This window comes from Kogia breviceps, chromosome 3 (genome assembly GCF_026419965.1).
Source record: "Kogia breviceps isolate mKogBre1 chromosome 3, mKogBre1 haplotype 1, whole genome shotgun sequence".
Lineage (NCBI taxonomy): Eukaryota > Metazoa > Chordata > Mammalia > Artiodactyla > Physeteridae > Kogia > Kogia breviceps.
In genome coordinates, this window is record NC_081312.1 from 158,456,858 (window position 1) to 158,469,532 (window position 12,675).

Here is a 12,675-nt window from a genome sequence, read left to right on the forward strand (position 1 = left end):
CTTCTCCCGCTGCGGAGCACAGGCTCCAGACGCGCAGGCTCAGCGGCCATGGCTCACGGACCCAGCCTCTCCGCAGCATGCGGGATCCTTCCGAACCACGGCACGAACCCATGTCCCGCGGACTCCCAACCACTGCGCCACCAGGGAAGCCCCATGAATTCTTTTGTAAACAGAGGACAAAGGGGTATGGGAGGAGGATGTGAGCTGTTACCTCCCAGGAAACTGAGCACAGAAAACGCAGCAGCTGATCCCTCTCCCCTAGTCTCTGCGCATCACCCAGCCTCCCACCCCACACAAACTGTGAACAGCTCGCAAGTTTCCCGGAGAGGATGGTCATATGACCTCGACCTGGCCAATCAGCATGTTCCATCTTCCCTGGCCACTGTGATTGGCTCAGGGGTGGGCTAGTGGCCAATCAGGGCCCAGGGTGGGGCCTTGTGCTGTGGAATCCTGGGGAAGAGAAGCTGTGTTTCTCTTGCGAGTGGCGGGGGCGTGAGGCCACCCTGCGGTAGCTGGAGGGGACTTGACCTCAGCCTGTGGCAGTTTGTGGCCGTCTTGCTCCCATCAAGGTAGAGCCGCCTGCGTGAGGATGACACCAGTAAGCAGAACCCAGAGGCGGGGATAGACCATTCCTGCTGACGTCCCTGAGCTCCAGGTGCAACCCTGCCGTAAGCCGTCTACCTGTGGACTTAGGTACTTAAGTCATTCTCTCTTGCTTGTTTGTTAGCCTGTTTGAGCCACTTTGGGTTTTCTGTCCAGCTGGCTAAGTGGAGACCCTGGAACCGCACTGTGTGGGTTTCATCTAGCTTCACGGAAGAACTTCCACTTAACTGGAGACTCCAGTTTAATCTGGAGATCCGAATGGATTCAAGCGGTATCTATTGGGGCCAGCTGTAAATTCTAGGCTCACCCAAATTAGTCCTCACAGGGTTAGTCCCATTAAGGTAGCAGTCCATGTCCCCGTTTAGAGGACAAGACTGGGGCTCAGAGAAGGGAGGTAACTGGGTTACAGTGAGGAAGTGTGGAGCCAGACAGAACCCCCAGATCCTGCTGCTTGAACTCTGGGGAAGCCACATGGTACGGCTTGTTCTTTAAACGGGGCTAAGGTACCCAGCAGTGCTTAGGCCAAAGTGACTCCACAGGCATTTTGATGGCTGGAGGCTTCTGTCCGTGGTGGGGGTGGGGCGAGGTCCCTGAGGCTCTGAAGGCCCACGGTGTGCAGGCTCAGGGGGCACAGAGAGGAGAAGGCAGAGGCCTGCCCCGGAGGTGTTCACAGACCAAATATGGACGGGCCAGACAGGCAGACAGGTACCATAGCACCTGAGCTGCTTTCACAGGTGAAAGGTGGGGGGCTTTTATTTCTGTATGGGGCAAAGCTCTTAGCTTCACATTGAGTCCCATTAGGGACATAAATAGTGTCCCTTTCATGTCCCTTCAGTATAAGAGGCCACCCCAAAACTTCCCCTCCCTTCCCCTTGTCAAGGCCTCCTCCACACAGGTGAGCAGGGCTCTTTTAATGCAGTTCTGCAGATTTTTTGAGCTAAGGATTTAGAATAACGAGGCAAGGAGGGCCCTGCCCCACAGGAGGGCAGGGTGGGCAGGTGGTGATGAGTCACCTGTACGACCTCAGCTGGCTGAACTGTCAGCAGCAGCAGGAGAGCAGCAGCCAAGCGCTGAGTGGGTGCAGAATAAGTGGATTAAATGTGTTCATCCAGCAGCCTCTGGGATGGTGGGCACTGGAGCACAACTCTAAGTGTGGAAGAGGGAGGGTCCCCAGTGCCTGGACCCCCACCTTCTAGAAATCTGGGTTGAGATGTGACTTTGAAATCACAACACAGGTTCAAAGCTGGCTCCAACACTTGGGCCTCCGTTTTCTCATCTGTAAAATGGGAATATTGAAGTCTCTCCCTCTTAGGGTGGGGAGGGGTTTTAATGGGATGACAGGTAGAGCACGGACCGGGGCAAGAACTCGTGTCCCCTGCATCAGCAGGCAGACTCTCAAGCACTGTGCCACCAGGGAAGCCGTAGAGTATTTTTAATTTCATTTATTATGTTGTTCATCATTGCTTGCTTCCTCATTAGTTCTTCTAGGTCCTTGTTAAATGTTTCTTGCATTTTCTCTATTCTATTTCCAAGATTTTGGATCATCTTTACTGTCATTATTCTGAATTCTTTTTCGGGTAGACTGCCTATTTGTTCTTCATTGTTAGGTCTGGTGGGTTTTTACCTTGCTTCTTCATCTGCTGTGTGTTATTCTGTCTTCTCATTTTGCTTATCTTACCGTGTTTGGGGTCTCCTTTTCGCAGGCTGCAGGTTCGTAGTTCCTGTTGTTTTTGTTGTCTGTCCCCAGTGGCTAAGGTTGGTTCAGTGGGTTGAGTAGGTTTCCTGGTTGAGGGGACTAGTGCCTGTGTTCTGGTGGATGAGGCTGGATCTTGTCTTTCTGGTGGGCAGGACCACGTCTGGTGGTGTGTTTTGGGGTGTCTGTAGCCTTATTGTGATTTTAGGCAGCCTCTCCTCTCTGCTAATGGATGGGGCTGTGTTCCTGTCTTGCTAGTTGTTTGGCATAGTGTGTCCATCACTGTAGCTTGCTGGTCGTTGAGTGAAGCTGGGTCTTGGTGTTGAGATGGAGATCTCTGGGAGATTTTCGCCATTTGATGTTACATGGAGCTGGGAGGTCTCTTGTGGACCAGTGTCCTGAAGTTGGTTCTCCCACCTCAGAGACACAGCCCTGATGCCTGGCTGGAGCATCAAGAGCCTTTAATACACACGGCTCAGAATAAAAGGGAGAAAAAATAGAAAGAAAGAGAGAGAGAGAGAGAGAGAGAGGGAGGGAGAGAGGGAGAGAGAGGGAGGAAGGAAGGTAGAAGTAGGATAAAATAAAATAAAGTTATTAAAATAAAAAATAATTATTAAGAAGAAAAATTTTTTAAAGTAAAAAAACAAAACAAAACAGGACGGTCAGAACCCTAGGACAAATGGTGAAAGCAAAGCTATACAGACAAAATGTCACACAGAAGCACACACATACACACTCACAAAAAGAGAAAAAGGGGAGAAAAGTAATATATCTTGCTCTCAAGGTCCATCTCCTCAATTTGGGATGATTCGTTGTCTATTCAGGTATTCCACAGATGCAGGGCACTTCAAGTTGATTGTGGAGCTTTAATCTGCTGCTTCTGAGGCTACTGGGAGAGATTTCCCTTTCTCTTCTTTGTTCACACAGCTCCTGGGGTTCAGCTTTGGATTTGGCCCCGCCTCTGCGTGTAGGTCGCCTGAGGGCGTCTGCTCTTTCCTCCACAGTTCGGGGATAAAGGAGCAGCTGAACAGGGGCCTCTGGCTCACTCAGACCGGGGGGAGGGAGGGGCACGGAGTGCGGGACAAGCCTGCAGCGGCAGAGGCCAACATGACGTTGCACCAGCCTGAGGCGCGCCTTGCGTTCTCCCGCTGAAGTTGTCCCTGGATCCTGGGACCCTGGCAGTGGCGGGCTGCACAGGCTCCCGGGAGGGGCGGTGTGGATAGTGACCTGTGCTTGCACACAGGCAGGCCTCTTGGTGGCAGCAGCAGCGGCCATAGTGTCTCATGCCTGTCTCTGGGGTCCGTGCTGATAGCTGCGGCTCACGCCCGTTTCTGGAGCTCCTTTAAGCTGTGCGCTTAATCCCCTCTCCTTGCGCACCAGGAAACAAAGAGGCAAAAAAAAGTCTCTTCTTGTCTCTTCGGCAGCCCCAGACTTTCCTGGACTCCCTCCCGGCTAGCCATGGTGCACTAGCCCCCTTCAGGCTGTTTTCACGCAGCCAACCCGTCCTCTCCCGGCTTTCAACCTAAGCCCGAGCCTCAGCTCCCAGCCACGCCCGCCCTGGCGGGTGAGCAGACAAGCCTCTCGGGCTGGTGAGTGCCAGTCGGCACTGATCCTCCGTGCGGGGATCTCTCCGCTTTGCCCTCTGCACCCCTGTGGCTCCGAAGCTTCCCCCCTTCGCCACCGCAGTCTCCGCCCGCGAAGGCGCTTCTAGTGTGTGGAAAACTTTCCTCCTTCACAGCTCCCTCCCACTGGTGCAGGTCCCGTCCCTATAATTTTGTCTCTGTTTATTCTTTTTTCTTTTGCCCTCCCCAGGTACGTGGGGAGTTTCTTGCCTTTTGGAAGGTCTGAGGTCTTCTGCCAGCGTTCAGTGGGTGTTCTGTAGGAGCAATTCCACGTGTAGATGTATTTCTGATGTTTCTGTGGGGAGGAAGGTGATCTCCGCGTCTTACTCTTCTGCCCTCTTCTCTCCTCCCTTCTGGGTTGGGTTTTCGTTGCTGCGTGCGGGCTTTCTCTAGTTGTGGCGAGCGGGGGGCTACTCTTTTTTTTTTTTCTTTAAATTAGTTTATTTATTTATGGCTGTGTTGGGTCTTCATTTCTGTGCGAGGGCTTTCTCTAGTTGTGGCAAGCAGGGGCCAGTCTTCATCGCGGTGCTCGGGCCTCTCACTATCGCAGCGTCTCTTGTTGCGGAGCACAGGCTCCAGACGCGCAGGCTCAGTAATTGTGGCCCACGGGCCCAGCCGCTCTGCGGCATGTGGGATCTTCCCAGACCAGGGCTCGAACCCATGTCCTCTGCATTGGCAGGCAGATTCTCAACCACTGCACCACCAGGGAAGCCCGGGGGCTACTCTTCATTGCAGTGCACGGACTTCTCACTGCGGTGGCTTCTCTTGTTGTGGAGCATCGCTCTAGGCACGCGGGCTTCAGTAGTTGTGGCACGTGGGCTCAGTAGTTGTGGCTTGCAGGCTCTAGAGTGCAGGCTCAGTAGTTGTGGCTCACAGGCTTAGTTGCTCCACGGCATATGGGATCTTCCTGGACCAGGGCTCGAACCTGTGTCCCCTGCATTGGCAAGCGGATTCTTAACCACTGCACCACCAGGGAAGTCCCAAGAGATGAGTCTTTAGGTGAGCAGTGCATATGGATCACCTGGGGATCTGATTAAAATTCAGATTCTGATACAGGAGATCTGGCGTGGGACCTGAGATGCTGCATTTCTAACAAGCTCCCTGGAGGACTCCCCCAGAGGCTCTCATCTTGCCTGCTCTTTCCTGTCAGTGTCTGGTCTCCATATTGACACAGCCCCTAGGCACCTGTGCCACTGCCCAGACCTCAGCCTGCCGGGCCAGCAGCCCCAGCAGGAAAGCCTGTGTTTGTTTCTGCTCTGCTTGCCTCAGGCCCTGTCTCCATTTGGCTGTCAGCTCCAGGCTCCATGATCCCTGATGTATGTGTGGTTCTTAGGGGTTCTGAGTTGTTTTCCACGAGGTGTGGGTTGAACTTAACCCTTCAGATTCCAGGATGCACCACTGCCCTGGGTGGGGTAGTGGACATCTGTGACTACCTTTCCTTCCAGTCCTCTGTTTCCTCATCATATGGCAATAATATCTGTTTTTTCCTGAGAAGACCCCACCCCCACCCTTTCCTGGTCCATGTGGTTTGGGGGAAGTTAACCTTCTATAATACCAGAATCTAAAGGTGAACCTATAACCTAGATCTGGCCAATCAACAGATTTCATCTCCTTGGTTTCAGTAATCCGTTTGAGGGTGGACATGTGACCTGGTCCCAGGAAATCTGTGCCAGGACTTACAACAGAACTATTGTGAATGAGAAGCTCTCCCTACCCTGGGGGGCTGCCAGGGCCACTACATAAGCTAACTGACCAGAGAGTAAGGCCAACATGGAAACCAGAGATAAGGTAACTCCTGATGTCATCATTTGAGGCCCTGGGTCAAGCTGGACCTGAAGCTGACGTGATTTTAATGGGGTTGGGCCATAGTGGAGCTAGGACCAAAGCCATCACAGCAAGACACCAGCTTGCACACTGAGGCTTGTGTGTGTCAGTGTGTTCAGCACAAACTAAGGAGGGCAGAGGGCTCCAGAAAGAAAAACCTCAAAGGTGTGCCTGCCCACAGACACACATGTACCCACAGGCACGTGGGCACACACAGTCCAGGCCAGAATAGTGGGGATCATGGTGGGGGTGGGGGGACTGCCGCCAACAGAGAGGAGGGCTGCTCCTGTCGGATGGGAGGTTTTCCCACATTACTGGCATCTTTGCATGATACACAGTGAGCTTTGAAACAAAAATAAGAGACATATTGGGTGGGTAAGAAGTAGCTTAATGTAAGTGTAAGTCAAAACAGCATTTAAATCTGGTATAGCCTCTAAACAACCTTGCGCCTTTCATCTCTCCCTGGAAAGGAAGTCCTCAATGCTGTCACTGTTTCTTATGCATGTACAGGGGCTTCAAATGCTCCATCGTGGGGGGGCGTGGGGGGGTAATGCAGAGAGGACAGGTGGCCGGGTCAAGGTCGCACAGCCCATTGTGTCCAGTGAACCATCTGGGGGAGAGGTGACCAGTGCAAGGTCACACAGTCTACTGGGGCAGAGCGGACACGCGGGCAGAGGTTTTCTTACTAAAGCCCCAGGTTTGACTCATCACCAGAGGCAGGTTTCCTGGGAAGCTATGGAGGCTGAAACTGCAGGGCCCTCACTTGTTCAGCCCCTTCTTAGATCCCAACATAATTCTGGGTTCTTCTTCTTGAAAAACACCACCCCAAACTACACAGATCCACAAGGTGTGGATCAGCCCCAGCCCCCAACTGACCCAAGGCTGTTTCCCACTTCCTTCCCCATCACCTTTCAAGAACCCCAAACTCAAGGGCGTTGTCATAAATTTGAAATAGGTACTGAAAGGCCTTTGCTTCTAGGGTATCTCTGCTTGTCCTCATGTGCAGTTTCTTCCCTATTTCTGATGATTTAGGCACTTGTTATACAAACGTCATCTACGGAGACCCATTCTGTGAAATGCTTACATGCCTCTTTCAAGGTCCTCTGCTTCATCTTAAACATAAAACCAAATCCTCTTGCTTCTCCCTGGACGGTGCTCAGAGGTCCCAGCCTGTAGAAGGGGAGGAGCTCGTGAGAAGCTCCCTAGCCATCCACCCAGTGACCCACGAGAGCACCGCCCACCTCCTGGCCAATTAGTGCTAGTCAGTTGAATGTGGACTGTGTTTCGTAAGTAAAGTAGCTCCATTTCATCACAGGTGCTTCTGTCTGTCAGTGTCTGTCACTTCACTGGAAGCATCTGCAAAGCCCAGCTTGGTGTCTGGTTCTGGGATGGGTGTTGACAAAACTCAGTAGGGAGCCACCTGCTCAGGTCTGGGTGTGCTTGAGGCTCCTGGAGGGGCCACAGGTGGGGGCACGTGTCCCAGGGCTAAGGTTTAGGGGAGCATTGAGAGAGGCTTCTGGGAGGAGACCTGAGGGCAACCACCTCCTGGAGGAGAGCATGAAATGTGTCTTCACTCCTCCAGAACCCGGGCAGGGATGCAGGCCCCACTCCACATTAGTTCACGTGCAGGATGCACTTTATAGAAGCCGCATCTGTGGGTAGGATACATCCTTCGTGTCCAAATCACATTTTGCAAAAAAATTAAAATAAAGTTGGGCACTTTCTTCTTCCCACCTTCTCTAGCCAAGTCCTCCAAGGACAGTGGGGACTCAGCCTCCAGCCTGCTGACCACTGGTAGGCAGGGCCGGGTCTGGGACTTCTGGCAGCAGTTTTGCTTCTCTGTAAAACTTTAGATCTCTCCATCAAATCTGAATGAGAGCCTTGCTGGGTAGAGTAAATTTGGTTATAGGATTTTCCCTTTTATCACTTTAAATATACCATGCCATTACTTCTGGCCTGCAGAGTTTATCCTGAAAAGTCAGGTGATTACCTTATGCGAGTTCCCATGATGTAACATCGCTTTTCCTTTGTACCTTTTAATAGTCTTTAATTTTTTTGCCATTTTAATTACAGTGTGGTCCTCTTTGGTTTGATCCTGTTTGGGGCTTACTGTGTTTACTGAACTTGGATGTCTGTTTTCTTGGCCAGGTTAGGGAAGCTTTCAGCATTTATGTCTTTAAGTATGTTCTCTGCCCCTTTCTCTTTTCCTTTTCCTTCTGGGACTGCAAATGTTACTGCACTTGATGTTGTTTCAGAGGTCTGTTAAACTGTCCTCATTTCTTTTTATCCTATTGTTTTCTGTTCATCTTCAGTGATTTCCAGTATTCTGTCCTCCAGTTTTCTGATTTGTTCCTGTGTATCATTTCATCTACAGTTGTTTCCTTTTAGTGTCTTTTCATTTGAGTTATTGTATTCCTCATCTCTGTTTGGTTGTTCGTTAAGATCATCTTTTTAAAAAACTTCTAAGGGACCTCCCTGTCAGTCCAGTGGTTAAGACTTCACCTTCCAATGCAGAGAGTGAGGATTCCATCCCTGGTAAGGGAGCTAAGATCCCACATGCCTCGGGGACAAAAAACCCAAAACAGAAGTGGTATTGTAACAAATTCAATAAAAGACTTAACAAAAAAACCCCAAACTTCTAACTTCTCCCTCTGCTTGTCCATTTTTCTCCTGAGTTCTTTGATTATCTTTACAATCATTACCTTGAACTCTTTCTTGAGTAGATTGGCCATTTTCACATCACGTAGATCTTCTTGTGGGTTTTCTTGGGTTATCTTGTTCCTTCATTTGGGTCATGTTTCTGTGTCACCTCATTTTTCTTTTTCTTTTTTTTTTTGAATTTTCTTTTATTATTTTTTATACAGCAGGTTCTTATTAGTTATCTATTTTATACATATTAGTGTATATATGTCAGTCCTAATCTCCCAATTCATCCCACCCCACCTTTACCCCCTTGGTGTCCATACATCTCATTTTTCTTAACTTGCTGTTTTTATTGCTGTGTATCTGGTAGTTAGTTACATTTCCTGACCTTGGAGAAGTGGCCTTTTGTAGGAGATGTTCTATGTTTCCCAGCAGCCTGCTCTCCCCTGGTCACTAGAACTTTATGCTCTAGGTGTACCCCCTATGTGGGCTGCTTGGGTCCTTCTGTTGTGGTGGGCTGACTACTGTGGGTGGTCTGGTAGGCTTGGCTGCCCCCAGTCTGGTTGTTTGCCAGGCTCTGCCTTGTATGGAGGCTGTCAGTGCTGCTTGGAGGGAGAGAATAATGAGGCAGCTGGCTGCACAACCATGGGTGACATCGAGACTAGTGCTGGCTCACTTGTGGGTGGAGTTGGGGTCCACGAGATATCAGGGCTGGTGCCCAAACACTGGTGTATAAAGCCAAGTCCTGGGGCTATGCTGGCTTACTGGTAGGCAGAGCCAGGCCCTGGGCTCTGGTTGCAGGGCCCAGGAGAACCAGAGCTGGTATCACACCACTGTTCTAGACACAGCTGGCTGCAGGATCTGGGGTGTCCTGAATCTTGTGTTGGCATTCTGATATGCAGGGCAGGACCCAGTCGAGTCCATAGATGGTCCTTGCCTGCTCGTGTTTGGGCTGGGTCCATAGGTTGCTGGGCTGTCCTAGGTAGTCTTAGGGCTGCTATCCGTCCACTGGTAGGTGGGGCTGGTTGTGAAGCTCGAGCAGCCTCACTGTCAGTTGGCGCCAGGGCCCAGCCGGTCTTAGGGCTTGTTCTGGCCTGCTAGTGAATGGTCTGGTTCCACAGGCTGCTGGGCAGCAGGACTGGTGCCTGCCTGTTGCTTTGTGAGGCTGGTCCTGGGGCTAGAGCAGTCTCACTTGTGGGAGGGGCCTGGGATTCTGGTGCTGATGCCTGCCTACCTGTGGGTGGAGTTGGGAACCAGGGTCTCTGGCTGGAGGGTCCTACGGGGCCCTGGATCTAGTTCCTGTGCACTGGTGCTTGGAGCCTGGTCACGGGGCTTCTGGTGGTTGGGGTCCACGTTCAGGGGCAGCTGTGGGCTTGAGAGGGTCTTAAGGGAGCCTGAGTGCTGGTGGATGGGGCTGTGTCCCTGCTCAGTTAGTTGCTTGGCCTGTGGCATTCTAGTACTTGGACTAAGGGTACCTTTGGGTAGATTTCTAAGGGTGACCTCTTTTTTTTTTTTTAAACATCTTTATTGGAGTATAACTGTTTTACAATAGTGTGTTAGTTTTTCCTTTACAACAAAATGAATCAGTTATACATATACATATGTTCCCATATCTCTTCCCTCTTGTGTAAGGGTGACCTCTTACACAAGCCTAAACCCACCTGCAATTTCCACCAAGCCGGCGGCATCTACCCTAGGCAACAACAAGGCCACACCTATTCCAGGAGGAACTCAGCCCCTAGACATCAGGCCCAGGGAAGCTGCACTTCTGGAAGTTGTTACCCAAACCGTCACACTACTCAGTAGTCTCAGGTGTGCTGTGCCTAACATCTCCAGCTCAGTGCTACTGAATACGGGTCTGAGGGAGGAACATCTGCTTCAACAAAAACTTGTCAAAGATGTCATTTCATGAGCCCCACAGGAGGATCATAACTTAGAGTGGGTCCTGATTCCCCCGCAAATTTGTACCCACTTTAAAGCTTCAGAAGAAATGTTTGCTACATGGTTCCCATGCAGTTTCCCATTAGTATTACATGATGAGTATTTAGAAATAACATCACCTGTGCCCTCCCCACAGAGTCTGTCTGTTGATCTGGGTGGAAGCATCCGAGTTGTTTTAACTACAGGTGATTCTAAGGTTAGGCCCGGTTTAAGCCCAAGGGCTACTGGTACCTGGTGACAGTTGTTTCCAGTCTTTAGTCCTTTTGCCTTTGGGGAGGCATCAGTGTCTGCTCTACATGGGATTGAAAGGGCCAGGGCAGTGTAGCCCACTTACTCTGTGCTGTAGCAGAATTTTTGGACATCTCTGTGAGGGGAGAGCATGTATAGAAAGGAAGGAAAAAGCTCACAGCTTGTTCTCCATGCAAGAGCTCATTGTTCCTGAATCTCTCTTTTTCAAAAGTTTGGCATTTGTTTTGTTTTGTTTTGTTTAAGTTTCCATATATAAGCGATATCATGATATTTGTCTTTCTCTGTCAGACCTCACTCAGTATGACAAACTCTAGGTCCCTCCATGTTGCTGCAAATGGCATTATTTCATTCTTTTTTATGGCTGAGCAATGTTCCATTGTATATATGAACTATATCATTTTTATCCATTCCTCTGTTGATGGACATTTAGGTTGCTTCCATGTCCTGGCTATTGTAAATAGTGCTGCTATGAACTTTGGGGGTGCATGTATCGTTTTGAATTATGGTTTTCTATGGTTACATGCCCAGGAGTGGGATTGCTGGATCACATGGCAGCTCTATTTTTAGTTTTTTAAAGAATCTTCATACTGTTCTTCACAATGGATGTACCACTTTACGTTCCCACCAACAATGCAGGTTAAAGTTAATTAATAAGCAAAGCCATGGGAATATTCACCACCATGATTTACATGGGAAAAACTCCACAGTCCAAAAATCTCATCTCAGGACAGGGCACTGCTGAAATTTTGCAAGCACAGAGTTGGGCCCTTTAGCCAAGTTCAAAAAATTCAGACACTTGCCACCAAAGTCTGATAAATACCGTAGCTTCCTATTTACACCATAGTTACTCAGTTACTTAAATTGACAAACAACTTGACATGTCAGTTTGCTAAGTACCATTTGACATAGGACTCTAATTCCATCATGAGACAATGCAGGGCTTGCATGTATGTGTCCCCAAGCATGGTCTGGGTTTCCACCATTGTGTCACCCACCAGAGGTGAAGGATCACTGATTTCCCAGAGACAGGCTGCTCCTTGTGACTTCCCCTCCTCACTTCAACAGCCTCCAAGTTACCTGAACCTGGAAGACGAGTCTTAGTTGCCATCAGTGTCTCCCTCCCACTCACTATCTTCAGAGGAAGAGGAAAGCTGAAGGTCATCATAGAGGATACTTCGGGGGCCAGAGCCACAGTGCTCCTCAGACTTCTTGCAGAGGCAGAGTTCTGACCAGGAGGGTTGGATTTCCGCCACAGGATGGAAAGAGGAAGATGTCATGGACCTGCAGCTCCACCAGCCTTTGCTTAATCTTGTGAAGGCCATCCTGAGGGGCTGACCTGGAACCTGGTTAATTGGTGGAGGATGGGCTCTAGTGCAGACTTGAACAGTATTGGGGTGAGATCTGTTGAGTGGAGGTTGGAGGTCAATGCTTTGCACCAGGGCAGGTGTCTTCTTGGCCCTTGGGGTGCCCTTATTGGTCGGTGTCCAGTTGTTCTGGGTGGAGGATGGAGATTCTGGAACACCGCCCTCCCGACCCAGATCTGGTCTCTGAGTCCTCTTCTGGGGAGTCTGGATGGGACTGAGTCTGGGTTTCTTAGCTGGGGGTTCAGTCAAGCTTCGATGGAGATCTGGGCAGATCTGTCACTTGGCGCCTGGATGCTGCTTTTGGAGTCCTGGACCAAACTTCTCTTGATGGGAGACACTGAAGGCCGAGTGGATTTCAGGTCATGTTTCCCAATAAGTGAGCTAGCTGAGCGATCCGTTTTCAGGACAGATTTCCTCTTGGATGTCTGGAGGAGCATCAGCCTGCCTGGATGCAGTAGAAGAACAAAAACCAGAAAGATGATACGTTAGAATTTTCACACCATCAGATAAAAGGTAAAAATAACTCAACAGCATCTCATAACATTAAATTTAACAGCAGGAGATACGAGGAATCAATTTAAATAGGACGAGTTACTCAACCTCAGTGTTGGTCACGAAAAAAATTACCATATTGCCTTGATACACATACGTCAGAGAGAAAAAGTGACTGTAATACTCTTGTTCAACAAATGGAAAGCTTTTTCATACACACTATCATGGATTGTACACAGTTTGG

General features: G+C 49.9%; 1 long non-coding RNA gene across 4 annotated transcripts in view; it reads left to right on the forward strand.

Moving 5' to 3' along the window:
* The first annotated feature begins 438 nt into the window (after positions 1-438).
* The window catches only part of LOC131752469 (uncharacterized), a 67,969-nt gene continuing 55,732 nt past the window's right edge, over positions 439-12,675 (forward strand). For all 4 annotated transcript variants that reach the window (XR_010839872.1, XR_010839871.1, XR_010839870.1 and 1 more), the window contains exon 1: positions 439-693. This is a non-coding gene — a long non-coding RNA (uncharacterized lncRNA). The remainder of the gene's footprint in view (positions 694-12,675) is intronic.